This window comes from Onychostruthus taczanowskii, unplaced genomic scaffold, assembly GCF_017590055.1.
Source record: "Onychostruthus taczanowskii isolate IOZ18803 unplaced genomic scaffold, ASM1759005v1 scaffold23, whole genome shotgun sequence".
NCBI lineage: Eukaryota > Metazoa > Chordata > Aves > Passeriformes > Passeridae > Onychostruthus > Onychostruthus taczanowskii.
In genome coordinates this window covers 10,208,586-10,223,563 of record NW_024499573.1, presented here as the reverse complement: position 1 = coordinate 10,223,563, position 14,978 = coordinate 10,208,586, and the positions used below count along the sequence as shown (strand labels likewise).

General features: G+C 42.0%; 1 protein-coding gene across 2 annotated transcripts in view; it reads left to right on the top strand.

The window, feature by feature from the left end:
- Nucleotides 1–14,978, top strand: part of PLXNB2 (plexin B2) — a 251,059-nt gene that overhangs the window by 73,093 nt on the left and 162,988 nt on the right. For both annotated transcript variants that reach the window (XM_041405443.1, XM_041405444.1), the window contains exon 3: nucleotides 7,457–7,641. The gene's annotated coding sequence lies outside the window, so the exon portion shown is untranslated. The remainder of the gene's footprint in view (nucleotides 1–7,456; nucleotides 7,642–14,978) is intronic.

The window sequence follows — 14,978 nt, the reverse complement described above, 5'->3', positions numbered from 1 at the left end:
AATTCCTCCCTCCTTAGTGTTTGTAAATCTTCCAGCATTTTTAGAAATTATTGTTTTATGGAAAATGTAACTCTATATAATGGGTATATATGATAAATTTACACAAAAATATGTCATTTTCAAAGATAGGATAAAAGCCATTACTGCAGTATGAAAACACTTTTCTATCACCTCTAATAATGTTTTCCACATCTTTCCATTTGAAAAAGAAGTGGAATGTGTCAGCATGAGGAAGCTGTTCCTACTGATTCCCAGCTGTGGATATGTCAGTGGAGATAAATTCATGTCCTCAAATATTACCCTTTCCTGAGTACCAATTTGCACACACCTTAAATTCCACTTTAACAAAACCAAAGCTTTCCAAGGTGCTCATCTGCTCCCTCAGCAAGGTTTTGAGGTTTCACAGTGTTTGTACAAGGAGGTTCAAGGCCTATGTGACTAAATAAAAGTAGCCCAGCTGCTGTAAATGGCAGCTTTTCTTTGCCTTTCTTTTGGAGGAGCGGAGGTCAGGGATATAAATTTATTTTCTTTGTTGGTGCAGGTTTTCTATGCCCTTCCAGCCCTGCTCCTGTCTGCTGGCCAGCTGGGTTGTTAGTGGCTGGTGGCTGATAGCAGAATCTGCCTTTCTGAGCAGAATTTGCCTTTCTGATCAGACTGGTTGGGGCACTTTGCAGGAACCTTCTGGAGCTGGAAGTCTAGTGGTTGTCCTTGAGTCACTTTTTTTATAATATGTACCAAATCTGAGTAGGCTTTCATTCAGTTTGGAGTTCAGGGATGAATTAAATGTCCTTTCTATCAAATTTGTTTATCCCTCAGCTCAGAAAACTGGGAGGATTATCCTGTCTCTCCCCTCAAACCATTGTGTTCAAGGTTTTGTGTAGATTTTAAATGAAACATCTTTGTGCAGGTATATTTTCTGGAAAGGGGAAAAAACTCCATGATTTCTATATTTATTTATTTAATTCCTGTCACCTTAAAAGCTGTTTTTGCAGACAAACTGCTTTTGCATGTTTGCTTTTATAAAAGATGTGTTTATATGAATGTGCACCTTCTTGGTGACTTCCACAGGGTAGGACCCTCTGTGCTTTTGCATCACGTACTGCACCTTGCTGAAATTACCTCTGGGTTATTGTACTGCCAGCTTTCCATTAACCAACTGACTATTAAAAAAAATTTTAATAAAATGCCTTTGGGAATAGTAAATGACAAACTTCTCGGAATATGAGCCTTGCAGCCCAATCTCCTAAAAGAAGCACCTGCAATCTGGCTTTATAGCTGATACACAGCTAGTTGGCAGACAAAAACCTTGCTAGGATTTCAATTTACAGCCTATGATACATAGGATTCTTTCTTCCTTGTAATGCTTTAAACTGAAATTGAATTTTAAATTAACTTGACACTGTGCTGTTTTCAAGTCAGATAAATAACTGTGTTCCTTTTCCCTTTTCCATAATATATTTGATATCTTACTATTAAAGCTTTTCTTGAATTGATGTTAAAATTATACATTTGCCTGTCCTTCCTTTCCTTAGGATAAAAAAGTGAAACATAACCATGGAGCTGTAAAAAGTATTGTTTGCACTTTGACAGTTATATGGTTTCGTAGTTTGGAATTTGCCAGTTTTATTTCTGTTGCTCACTGTAACAGCTCGTGGTTTATTTCTGTGTTTTCTCACAAAGCTTTGATCAAACAGTGGCCTTCAGAATTATGTTCTTTGAGCCTTCATGCATGTAGATATCTTCCATTTACTTCATCAGAAGACCCCATTCTTCACTTCAGCACTCCATTTATACCTTCATAATGTTAATGAAACAATGTATCAACATTGTTTTGGAGTGATTTTTTTTTAATGTACTTTTGCATTTTGCAGTTTTTTAAGCTGTTAGACCTACACAGTGCAGGTAATTATGCTTGTAAAACACACCAGGTAGTTACAATGTGGTCAGTGGTGCCTTAATCTGACACCTGGTAGCATAAATGTTTTTTACACTTGATAGGTGATGCCACCAGGAAGAATTATAGAAGAGCTGCCTTAAAAAAAGGCAGATGGAGTCAAAGTATTTTACAGATAATTAAATAATTACCCGTGTTTCCAAATGTGCTGTGTAGTAGAAGGAAGGACTTTTACAGTAGAACTACTTGTGGTTTTTGTTTTTGTTTTCCCTGATTCTCACACACTTAATTGAACAAACCTTTCTCATCAAACTGTATCTCCAAGGGCTTACACTGAAGGACATACAGTGGCAGAATTTACAATGATAGCATGCTGAGCAAAATATATTTCTTCTGTTCCTGGTAAAAATATAACACCGTGGGTCCTTATGTGTAACTTAAAATAAGGTACTGAAGTACATCCCTCCCTTCCTCCCTCCCTTTTTCCCCCAGGAAAGCATTCTCCAAACAGCTCCCATTTTGTACCTTCTGGCTTTCAGCAAAGCATTAGCATTCCAGAAAGAGTTTCACGAGCCCCTAGGTTTGAGCAGTGGTCAGGACAGGCAGAAGGAAAAGCTACCAAACACTTTCCCTCTTAGGCTTGAATTGTAACCAGGGGCTTTTGGGAGTGTATTAAAGAGCACTGCTTTCCTTGTCTGCTCCTTCCCTATTCCCTTGTTTTCTGATACCAGTATGACCAAAAATCCGAGTTTTTTTATAAGCAAGAACAATGAATAAATATTTGGAATATTTCTTATCTCTGAATGTATTAACAAAGGAGAAAAAAACCACATTTCTGCCTTAAACAGGGCAAGAAGTTATGCGGACCTTCCCACTTCAGAAATTCTCCTAGGGGAAGGAATGCCACATGAAATTGGACAGTTATTTCACCCTTATTTTCTCAAATAAGGGTGAAATACCAGGGCCTTCGTTTGGGTGCTTTTCACTCTTTACAGTCCAGTCATCTGTTCCCTCTGCCCACCCTGACCCCCCACACTCCCTCAAGGTATTCAAATGGAAAAGCTTTCTTTCCAAGGTATTTGCACAAAGAAGGCATTTGGCAGCAGAGATTTCTTCCAAAAGCATCTGAGTGTGCTGTGGTCCTTCCCCAGGACTTAGCTGAACGTGCTGAGAAAGGATTCTTGCCCCACACCCTGTGCAGTTACGGTCCTTTGGGTGCACGCTGTCATTGCACATTCTGGGCTGTGTGCCTGAGAGTACCTAGGCATATTTGTTTGAGTCTCTGCCAGCATATATGCCAAAGAGATTATGCTTCATATTTCATCCCAGGGTGAAGAGAGCCTAAATGGGTTTATCATGGAGTTTTCATTCACTCTGTCATTTCTCTCTTCTTTATAGTTCATTGCTAGACTTCTAATTTTTCCCGACAGCAGTGCACACCCCTGCAGCTGGCCCTGCATAATGATTCCCTCCTCCTAGACTGACAAGAGTGGATGCATAAATCTACTGCCATCAGGGTGCCTCCTTTAGCAGACACTGCCCCCTCTCCCCCCTGGAAAAAGATCTGTCTCCACCCCAGCACTCTCATTTACCACCTACCACTGTTGCCTGCTGAGCCAAGATGCTGCCTGTGACCGTTATCCTGCCTATGCTAAACATCAGGAAATGGCTCTTTTTGGACAAAAATACTTTTTTTTTCCTCCTAATGATAACTATTAGTGAAAATTTGAGTGCCTTTGGCAATTGTATTTGATGCAAATATTACAACGTACAGCAACGAGCTCCTGTGAAAAGCAAGGGTGGACTGATTGCTTGAATCAGGAGCTGGAGGGTAAGAAGGTCTGTCAGGAGCAAGAGATTTGACCAAATATAGGTCTTTAGAAGGTCTTAAGTTAGAGATCCCCGTGTTCTCTGAGGCCCTGTATTAACTCAAAATGATTGCTTTGAACTATTGAGTAAGGGCAGTAATATCAAATCCAGGGCTTCTCAGCTGCTGAACTCATCAAGCACATTGACAGTTTATAAATCAGACAGGACTTGTGGACCCTCTACAAAGTATTGTTTTAAAATCTCTTCCTTAGCCCTCCATCCTTAGCTATAGCAGTGGAATATTGTAGCTGGCTAAAAATCAATGTAAGTCTAGTTTAAAAGGCAGCAATCTCTGTTCCTGTTCTGAGAAGAAAGCACAAGGTGAATGTGCAGTATATGGCAAGAGCTTCATCATTCTTTACCAGCAGTGAAGGTATAGGTAAAGGTCATCCCCTTTCATCTTCCAAGAGTCTAATCCACAAAATACTACATTTCTCTGATAGGTATTTGGTGGTAGCAACATGCTGATAGTTGCTTTTAAACCTAAATTATTATTGTTCTTCAGCTACAAGTAATTGGCAGTTTTCTCTGACGTTGTCCTTATAATGATTCATACTGCAGTTGTTTTGGAGAGATGGATAAACTACAATTGTTTATATACAAACAGAATATGGCATTGGCTGCCAGAAAACAATCTCACTAATATTTGACTTGTTAGGTTGCCTCATGTTTCATGTTTTGGCTCAGAGAGAGCAAGCTTAAAATTAATTGAGAAGAATTTCTTTCTTTCTGAGTGTGTTCAAAGCTAGTGGTATTTTCTCCTCTGTAAATGTTGGCAATTGATTATAAAATGTCAGAGGTGTTAGCAGTGTCAGCGACCTTCATCTATACAGCTGGAATAATAGGCAAGACTTGCTTTAGGACACCCTGCAGTTGCTGACAGGTTTTGTTGCATCTGCAGCCAACTCTGTATCATTAACGAGGAAAAAAGGGTGGATAAGGGAGTGTGGATTGTAAATGTAGGAGTGCTCACTCCACTAAATTTACTTGAAAAATGATCATTTTTGTATCCAATGCCATTTTGTACTCTTCATGATTTTCTAATTAAGCCTGGAGGGCTGTGGATCCAGGCTTTGATATGAGCAGTATCGACTGTCCTCTTTCCAGAGAAGAGAACAAAGCTTCCTCACTGTGCTGCTGGATGCTAACTGATGAACTGGTTTTTCTTCCATGCCTTGGTTACTGCATATAATTAGGAATCTTACTCTTGTGACTTCATGTGCAGAACTGCATCCTTTCAGTAGACCTGCCTGCCAGCTGCCCCTCATGCACAGCTATTCCCAGGATCCTTAAATTTGACTTTGCATGTGAACTGTTCCTATTTAAACAATGAGCTTTGAACCAAACTATGGGCATGCTGAAGAAAAAGCTCTTCATATCTAACAACAGTCTCTTTTAGAATCTGTTTGAGGCTAAGGCTCAACTGTAAAAGTGGTCATGGTGTTAATTTTTTTGAAATAATTTTAACAGAATAGAGAAGAACCTGTGATTCTTGAAAAATGAGAGAAGAAAGAATATGTATCCACTTGCTGGGTAGACCCATGTGAGTGGTTTTCTGAGGGGATTACCCCTTTCTTGTCTCAGTATTCCCTTGCAGCAGAAGCAGTGACAGAGTCTGATGGCTAGTGTGTTGCTGGGATTAAGGGATAAGGCATTTCCCCCTTGGAGAAGGGGAAGGGAGAAGACAGCCATGACAGAAGTGTCAGAGCAACAGGAATAAGCCTCACTTATATTTGAGGAGAAATTTCCAACCCTTAATGGCATTCCTTCACCTTAATGATGGAGAAAGTATTTTTATTTTTTATTTTAATATCTTGTCCTTATGATATTTTAGGACTGGCATTCCTGTACTTTATTCCCTGAATATCTTATCTATTAAATAATGTCTCTATTCCTCTCTGCTGAGAGCAGGTACACAGAGAAACAGAAAAAGATATTGCTGCATTGCACAAGGGGTTGTTTTTAGTATTAATAAAGAAACACACATGTTTAAGAATTTTGGAGGGGAAGAAAGCCTCAGAATGTTTATCTTCCAAGACACTCTTTGAAAAGTCAGCTTTTTACTGTGGACTAAACGTGTTGGCCAGCTAAAAGGTTTGACACACGGCCACGATGGAGGCAGCTGGAGGGCTGGGAAGCGGCCATGTGATGATCCACAGGAGATGGGGCTTGTGTGTGACCCTGGGCCGTGGCACGGGGAGGTGTGACTGGAGGGTGGTGCTGGCAGGGAGAGCTGCGGACTGTGCGAAGGAATCCACTGCTTTCGCTGCAGACAGGACTGACAGCCATGTGACGTGAGAGCTGGTTTAAAAAATGCTGTCCTGCCTTTAGAATCACAGCTAGAAAATTACTGTAAAGTTGGAGTTTCTTCTACAGGAAATACCCGCCACTGTCTTTTACCCCCAGTTCCTTCTTTAGTGTTACCTAGTAGAGGACTTAGGATTCATTCCTAGTTTTCTTACCAGGCTAGTTTTACCTAAATGCATTAAATCCTTTCTGTTTGTATGACAAAGTACTTCTGATAATTTGGAATTGAAATAACTTAGAGTATTCATGTATAAAATGAGTATAGATTTTGGCTGTTGAAAGGTTCCTTGTTGGAGAAGATGCATCCAGTAAAAGTGGTGGCAAACATGAAAAAAAGATTGGCTATGTTTCTGAAAAGCACAGACTAGTCTTCATTCCTTTTGGAAAAAATAATAGGATAACTGGGTTTGGAAGGGAGCCCCAGAGGTCGTGCAGTCCTATAGCTCAAATCGGGGCCAGTAAGGTCAGCTAGCTCAGGCAGCTAGCTCAGAACGTATCAAGTATTTAGCAGTCAGCTCTACATACCTCCAAACTTAAGAATATGGTCGTAAGTTTCTTGGGAATTCTGAAAAGAATTTATTGTAATACGTCTCCCTTGTCTTCATCTTTCAGAAGTTAAAAAAAAAAAATAGGGAAACTCAAGCTTTCCTAGTTCTTTACTATGCATTTCCTTTTATTTTTAGATGGAAATAAAAATTTAATCAGGCTAAACCTTACTTTCCATACTCAATTATTCCCCAGAAAGTTTAAATAAGTATAGATGTAGGCTTTTCACGAAAATGCCCCGAGAAGCTAATTTCTGAAGCAAAGGGAAACTGGAAGGTGACATTGCTTTTGAAAATTGAGCCTTAATAAAAGGCTTCATTTAGTCATCCATCCTTGAAAATGGATGGTGAAATATGTGAGGGTTGAGAGAGAAAGGGAAAAAACAGAGTTGCAAGAGAATGATACCAGATGAAAGTACAAGGTAATTTGAGTCCTTGGTTAATGTCCCTGTTAGAAATTAGTCCTGGCTGGTTTGGTCACCCAAAAACTGGCAGCTCAAAACAAAATTCTTACCATAAAGTGTTCTTGTTATAGTCTGGGCTTTAGCAGGTTTGTTATGGGGCTACTGTTATCTAGAAAAGTGGTCCCTCCGAGGGAGAGTTAGGATGCTCTGTAGAGAGCTTTGCGTGTCCCCGGGGTATCTTGAGAGGGCACCTGCGGTGCAGAGGAGCAGAGAGCCCTGCTTATCACCAATGGCAGCTGTGCTGAGTTTGCCCTTCTCTGGGGCTGTGTTGAGTGTGCAGCAGTGGGCCAGGGTCGGCATCCCTCACTGTGCCCGGGCTGTGGAATGCCGTGCTGCTCCTGTGCCGAGGGAGCTGAGCGCCTCTCTTCTTGTTCCAGGTGCGAAGAGTGAGGGGCACAGCCCAGGGTTCAGCTCTGGGGCTCAGCTGCTTCCCCCAGGAGCACAGCTGAACAAGAGCAAGCACTGACACCGCCTTGTCTCCTCTTGAAGTGCCAGAAGTGGGTTCTTGTTTCCCAAGCTGTGGAGTGCACACAGATTTTTCATGTGAATTTTCTGTTTTCAGGTAAGCTCATTTTTTTTTTTAATACAATAGAGTTTTTTCTAAATGCAAAATCATATTCTGGTTTTCTAGACAAATGTATTGCTATTTATCAAGACTTTCAGACATTGCTGGAGCATTTAATAAGTGTTTATTACTACTAATGGAGATAAAACTTCTAGGAGTCAGTCTTGCAAGAGGCATTAAAAATTAGCAAAGGGGAAAAAAAGCAAGAATAGCTTGGCAGAGGTTCTGTATTCATAAACCTATTTATAGATGGTGTGCTGGGTAGAGGAGCAGGTTTGTGCCTCTGCCAGCAACACGCTGCAGCCTACTGCTGTGCTTGCCCTAATTTTGCACTCACATTCTGAGTCTCCCAGGGGATGCTGAGCAGCTGTGTGGCTGACCTGAATCTCGAAGGTGTGTGGGTTTGACTGTGACTCTGAGGATGATCGGAGAGATTTGATCAGCTTCTTTTGCAGGATCTGTTCACATTGATTAGCGTGTGTTGGCTTGGCTTCTCAGAAACCAGCATGTAAAACCTTCTTCTTTATTCTCTAGTAGCCAAAGAGATCTGAAGCAAGATTGATAAATGGGTTGCACAAACATGGTTCTCGGTCTGTTCTTCAGCTGCAAAGTGGTTTAAATCCATTTTGGCAGCTTTCTTGGTGCTTGTGATGCTCCTGGAGGTGCTGCCACTGAGAGCTCTGGTTCCAGTCTGGCACAAGCCTGGAGGGGAAGGAGAGACTGGGATCCTGTGAACCACCTTCCTCACAGTTACCAGTAATGACTGTCCATAGACTGAACTTTTTGGAATATAACACTCAGCCTTTCCAGCAAGGGAAACACATGTCTCCTGCCCGGCACCAAAGGGAAAGGAAACAGTGGGAGGGGAAAACAAAATTTAGGAAGAGCCAAGTTAAGGAAACAAGTGTGTTCTAGTGTTTAATATCTGACCTCATGCCAGTTTGGGAGGGATTTTGTGTAGGTTTTTTAGTAGTTTTTTGTTTTGGTTTGTTTTTTTTGGAGGGTGTTGTTTGATTGTTTTTGGATGCTTCTGTGTTTTAAGTTTTATTTTCCCTTAAAAGCAAATGGGGAAAGGAAGAATCAAAATACAGTTTTCCATGCATATGTGCTACAGAATGAATAAAAAGTGAAAACAGCTGTTCTAAACCAAAAATGTGCATTCTGCCACCACACACTCATTTATGTACCTAAAATCATGATTTTTCAAAAAGTAGGGAAAAGCATGAAATAACACAGAAATAGCCACTATTTAAGCTTATTTAGAAATGCACATCAGGCAGGATGAGTATCACTGAGGAACAAAGGTGGGTCCTGTGGGGGATGCGAATGTAAGAAGTGGACTCACTGAAAGCAAGTAATTGCAGAGTAATTTTGCTGTGGAATTTTAAACCAATTATGTGAACAACAGAGCATATGTTCTGAAAGTAGTCAGAAGTGGTTTTTTGTGGGTATAGCTAGCATGGTTTCAGAAAGCCTCTGCCTGGCCAGGGTTAGTGCTCCCACAGCTGAGACAACATCAGTGCTTGCGTGTTTGGCTGTACATCATTGCCTTGCTGAAAGTCAGCTTTTCTCAATCTGCCTCTCCTGTGGTACATCTTCCAAAAAATGTAAAAAGGTGTGTCTGATAATATCTAGTGCCTCAGCTCGTTTCTATGTCTGACTGGAAAGTCTGGTGTTCAAAAGGTGCTTGATCTTATATTTTGCAATTATTAAATGTTTTGATAAGCTGCATCAAACTACATCAAATTTTACTGAAATTACTGCAAGTTTCACATAACAGGACTGATTAAAGGTGCTATTTCAAGAAGCCTTCACTAATCTAGTTGTTTCTTTGAAAAAAGGATTTGCATCCTTTTGCTTTTTAATAAAATGAGATGAGTACTAAAAATCCACTATCAGCAGTTTGACTTGAACACTAAGGCATGTGGCTTATTGCTCTCCAGAACATGGAGGATATTAAATGTGGATATTAATTTTCTTCTTTCCTCCATCACAAAGAAAATAGAAATGCTCACATGAAAAAGGGAAAAAAGTTTGTGGGATTCTTCAGCACTGCCTTTCTTAGTATGTAATTGGGAATTTTGATGCCTAGTGGATATGAGGTGTTTCATAATGTTAAATGTATGTAAATAAGTGCAAATCATATTGATTGGGTGTTTTTTGGGTTTTTTTCCTTTTACAACCGTTAAAGCACCTACATGGTAGAGCACTTGACAAGTGAAACAAAAACTGTGAGATCTCTGCTGAACTTTCTTTTGTTTCTAGGAGGTCTCAACAAACCTCCTTAATCTTTGAAGTTTTCTCTTCAAATAGGTGGCCAGTGTAAGCATTTCTGCAAATTCATTTCATGTGAAGATTTTGTCTCTGAAGTTATTCAAGTAAGCATAGCTGCAAATCTGATTCACTTGTGTGGCGCTGAACTTCACATGTAAATCATGCTTCTAGTAAGTCAGTATTGTGCTAGGAGGTGCTAATGGCTGCCATCAATCAGGGCTGGAAAAAGTTGTTCTCCTCTTCTCCCCCAGACGAAATGAGACAGCAATTAAATGCCCTTTTGTTGCGTGATAGCTGAGACAATGGAAATCAATGTCCAAAGCACAAAGCCGAATGGCAAGTCTTAAGTATCAGCTAAGCCATGTGTCCCAAGGGATTGGCATGTTGATTTGCTTACAGCTGAGAGAGTGTATGAAAGGAATAAGTGGGGAGTGTAGGCAGCAGGAGAAGCAGTAATGCTCCTTGGACCGAAGCCAGACAGGAATATTTGCTGGGAGACTTCTCAGTGGGGCTGTGCTGCCATGATTTTGCCTCCATGCAACCTAAGCTCAGCTCACAGTACATATTTAATCTGTAATTGGCCCTGGTGTAAGATCATCATCAGAAAATGTGATACCATGTTCGTTTGTGCTATGTTTTCACACTGGCCACTCAAGAACAGGCAGTATCTGATCTGGTGAGAAGCCTACTAAAGTAAACTTCACCTTTCAGCTTTTTTCAAAGTGCTTCAGCTGGATAGATGAGCTTACACTCGACCAGTGCTGTTACTGCAGTGCTTTAGATCCCTGGAATAGGATTTGCTGCATCCTGAGAATATTCCCACCCCTGTAAATACCATCACGTTGTTCCCAAGTGCTTGATTGGTGCCAAACTTACTCTTGCATCTCTCCTAAATAAAATTGCATTGTAAGGAATCCCAGTTTGCTCATCCATTTCTTGCACATGCAAACAATGCCTCAAGATTCTTAAACCACAGCATACTCGTTAACTAATTTTATCCAGAGGACATGAAATCACTTAGGTGGCTGAATGTGTTTTGCCTGTCTTCTTCCCTGCAGACCTGCTCCAGAGCTCATTATGTCAATGGGACACTTCCTTTTGACTCCAGCTCACAATTCTGCCTTGGCTTTATCGCCTTGCTGAAAGGGCCTTGAGTTACACAGGACTGCTTTGTCTCTAATCTGTGTGGGGTTTTTGTTTTTGTTGGGGGTGGGTTTTTTTCTGCTTTTGTGCAAAATTGTAAATGAATTGAGAACAACAAGCCATTGCATTTACTAATGGCAGAGCACACTGCTGTCATGCAGCTCATATGCTGTTGGCAGAGACTGTAGCTATATGATGCTTTGCAGCAGCTGGGCTCAACTGAGAGAAGCTTTTGCAAGTTTAAGGCTTGGAAGAAATGTTACAGCAAACTTTTTTTTTTCTTTTTTTGTGCCTGAAAAGTATTACACATAGATGAGCAGAGTCACCTGAAATAATACTAGAATTTGATCAAAATAAAATTTATCTGCTTGGAGAGCTGTGTATTGATTTTTTTCTGCAGGTTGCTGTATCTGTTGCAGCTCTTTTGAGGGCTTGAACAAAAGAAAACAAAACTACCTGTGTTAAGAGGTCCACAGAGATCAACAGGCATTAGCAATGGACTCGTACAAAGCCTGTTAGTTGGTGTTCCTTGTCCTTATTGCTCAGTGGTAAGAAGCTGTCTTTTCCTTGTGTCCCCATCAGGGAGACACTTCTCAAACTCACGTTCTGCTGCACTCACATTTACTCCTTGGCAGTATTGGCACGTGCTGTGAGTGACACACTTCACAATCCCACTGTCCTTGTATCAATTCAGGTGTTTGATGTTGACTCTGGTTCTAGCCATGACTCGCACCTCGTTTCTGCATTAGGTTCTCTATTAAAGCAAAATAGAGACCCAAGGTACCAGGAGAGACTCTGTTTGGGGACAGCAATCCACTGCCACATTATATACGGTTTTATATTTAATTACTATGTCTGTGATTTTGAATAATCACAATTAGGGTTTTTTTTTAAACATCTCCTTCTATATTGCAAGCCTTCAGCTGTTCAATAAAGCAGAGCCATTGACTTGTATTTGATGTGTCCATTACCTCCTGCAAATGCTTTGGAATACAATGGGGTAGCATGCAGACTTCAGAGCTGTCATGACAGGTATTAAGAATGTGTCAAATCCCAGTGATGACTGATAACATATCTGTCATTTGTGATGGGATTATTAGGAAGAGGAAAGCCACTAGGAGAAAGATACTCTAGAAAAGAAAGGGGCGGGAGGGGGGGGGAGGGGAAGACAAAAAGAGAGAGGATTTACTGTTCTTCAGAGCTGCCTGGTTTAATTAAACCTTGTCTAGTCCATAAACAAATCTATTAACTTTCTGTATGGTTTGGCATTTTATGCACTTCAATGCTGCTGCAGTAATTCCATGGAATTTATGTTTCTCTTTGGTGGATAGTTGCACTATGTAGGTATTGTGGCGATGAAGAAGATTCTTGACCCACCTATACATGGAAACAGCTATTGCAAGAATATTTTTTTGTCTTCTAATCAGAAGTTTAACAGAGTAGCATGAAAGAAAGAATTCAGCGGGTACATAAAATATTTTCTGCATGGAAAATTATATAAGAGAAGAGAACAGTCTGCCAGTGCCATTTTATTAGTGTCTTTGGTTAGCAAAAGAAGGATTTTTTTTTTTAAGCCTGAATGTGTGTCTTCTGTGAGTGTAGAAAGAAGGCTGAGCTTCATCTCACTCATAAAACTGGGCTCTGCTGAATGAGTCCAGTGTGCCTAGTACACAGGCATTTTCAGGTGTTTCAGGCTGAGCCATAAACACATCCAAGATCTACAAGCAGTTAAATATGAAGACAAAGGAAGCATCTTCTCCAGCTGCCTTCTGGTTTTCAGGCAATGCCAGAACAGAGGTGATCTGAGTTTCTTGCTGTTTTAATCTTTTTGTTGCAGATGTATCCCCAGGAGCAGCTAAACAGTGTAGTTATCTGATGTGGCCCCTACACACACAGAGATCAATTTTGAGGGGTATATTAGATGTCAGGAGAGGAGAAGACTTGAAGCTCAGTGGACTGAGACAACTATTCCTTGCTGTCATAAGCTCCCTGAAATCCCCTTTCAGCAGGGATTCAGCTGCCTTTGCATGGAGACTCATCACAGTGTTCAGATGTCCTTTATCCTTTCTGCTGATTTATCTTTAGCCTTGTATGAAAACAGACCTGGTTTTATGTCTGCCCCTTCCACAAGCACATGCTAGGTGTTCCTCAGCTCTTTCAGAGTCCCAGCCCATCAAGGAAGCAAAGGAAGTGGAGGTCAGTGCAGTGCCCCTGGATTGCTGCTGGCGGGCAGCTGCTCCGTTGGGTGCAGAAGGCCCTGGTGGCCAGAAGGCCCCGGTGGCCACCCATACTGCATGCTTGGAGAGCAGAGCTGCTCTGAAGGTGGGCAAAGGACAGTCTCAGGTTTGGGAAGCAGAGAAGGAGAGCAGAGAGACCTCTGTGAATACAAAGCTGTAGCTGTTGTGTCTCAAAGTGAACAATATTTGACTGATGTTTGAGTGATCATCGCTGTGTGAGAGGCATACAGTGACCTAGCCCAAGGCCAAATGCTCTCAGGTGGTTTTGGACCCCATTCCTCACAGTCACCACCAGCAAATCCGCTGACCTACACTGCCCATGTCTGCCTGGTGTCACACGGCCCTGGCAGGCCAAGCCCCCCCCTCCAGATGAGCCCCCACATGCTCACTCCCCTCTTGGGTGGAGTGTCTCCCCACAGCACTGCCTGGGGCTGGGACTGGGGCTGGGGCTGGGGTGGGCAGCCAGCCTCCTGCGCCTCCTGGGCTGTGGCAGTGGCTGCATGGGCACTGAGGCAGCGTGGGCTGGAGCTGCAGGGTGAGCAGGGATGGTCCCACCGTGTGTGTGTGAGTGTGTGAGCGTGTGTGTGTCTGAATGTGTGTGTCTGAGTGTGAGTGTGAGAGAGTGTGTGTGTGTGTGTCTGAGTGTGTGAGTGTGTTTGAGTGTGTGTGTGTGTGTCTGTGTGTGTGAGTGTGAGTGTCTCTGTCTGTCTGTCTGTGTGTGTGTGTGTGTGTGTGCGTGCTCTGCTGGCAGCAGGGTGCCCTGTGTTCCCCCTGGGGATGAACAGACACTGGGGCCATTGCAGCATGCCCATGGGCTCACACCCTCACTTACCTCATGGAAACTCACTCACCCGTCCAGGCCCTCAGGAAAGACCTTTTATTTTTCCCATCTCTGAATGCACCTTCACCCCACCCCAGAGGCTGGCTGAGCAAAGATCGAAGTGCAACCTGAAGCAAGGACACGGGCTTTTAAATGTGATGTATTGCAGCTTAATTAATTTCCCAAGGTAGAAGGTAGTTCTCTCAAGGCCCTCATGGCAAGTATCCCAAAACAGTGGTTGGGGAACCCAAAGCTGGTTTAGCTTAAGGGATGTTAGAGGAGCCTGATTTTTTTTTTTTTTTTTCTCCAGAAGCTGAACTCAGCATTTCTTCACAGTACCTTGAACTGTTCATCCAGAAACCATTAATCATACTGTAAAATCTTGGCTTCAACTTCCCCCTTTAATATGTAGGTGATTACCATACCGTTTGTTAACGTGTCTAGCTGGCTGACAGCACCTCTGTTCATACTGCTTAAACTTGGTTTTGAAAGAGGAAGGACTGTGGAGAATGGTGCTGCAGTGGAGAGCCTTCCTGCGCCAGTCTTAGGTTTGATTTTGGCCCCAAGTAGGTGCCACACAGATGTTGTTATATATTGGTGATGGGCAGTCCGTGGTGCCTAACTTTCCTCTTCAGTGGCAGCCCCTTAGCGAGGACACTGGTGCAAATAGGGACTGCTGGCAACATTCACTGTGTTACTTTTTTTCCTTTCTTTTACCCCACAGTGCTCTCATTGTCTTTTATATACTCCCATATTTGATAGATTTACATTCTGAATGGATTTTCTGTCCCAAGAAAGGACTACATTAGAGTGCAGATGAGCTTAGAATAATCCCTGAAGAAAGCTATTCCTTCCCTGTA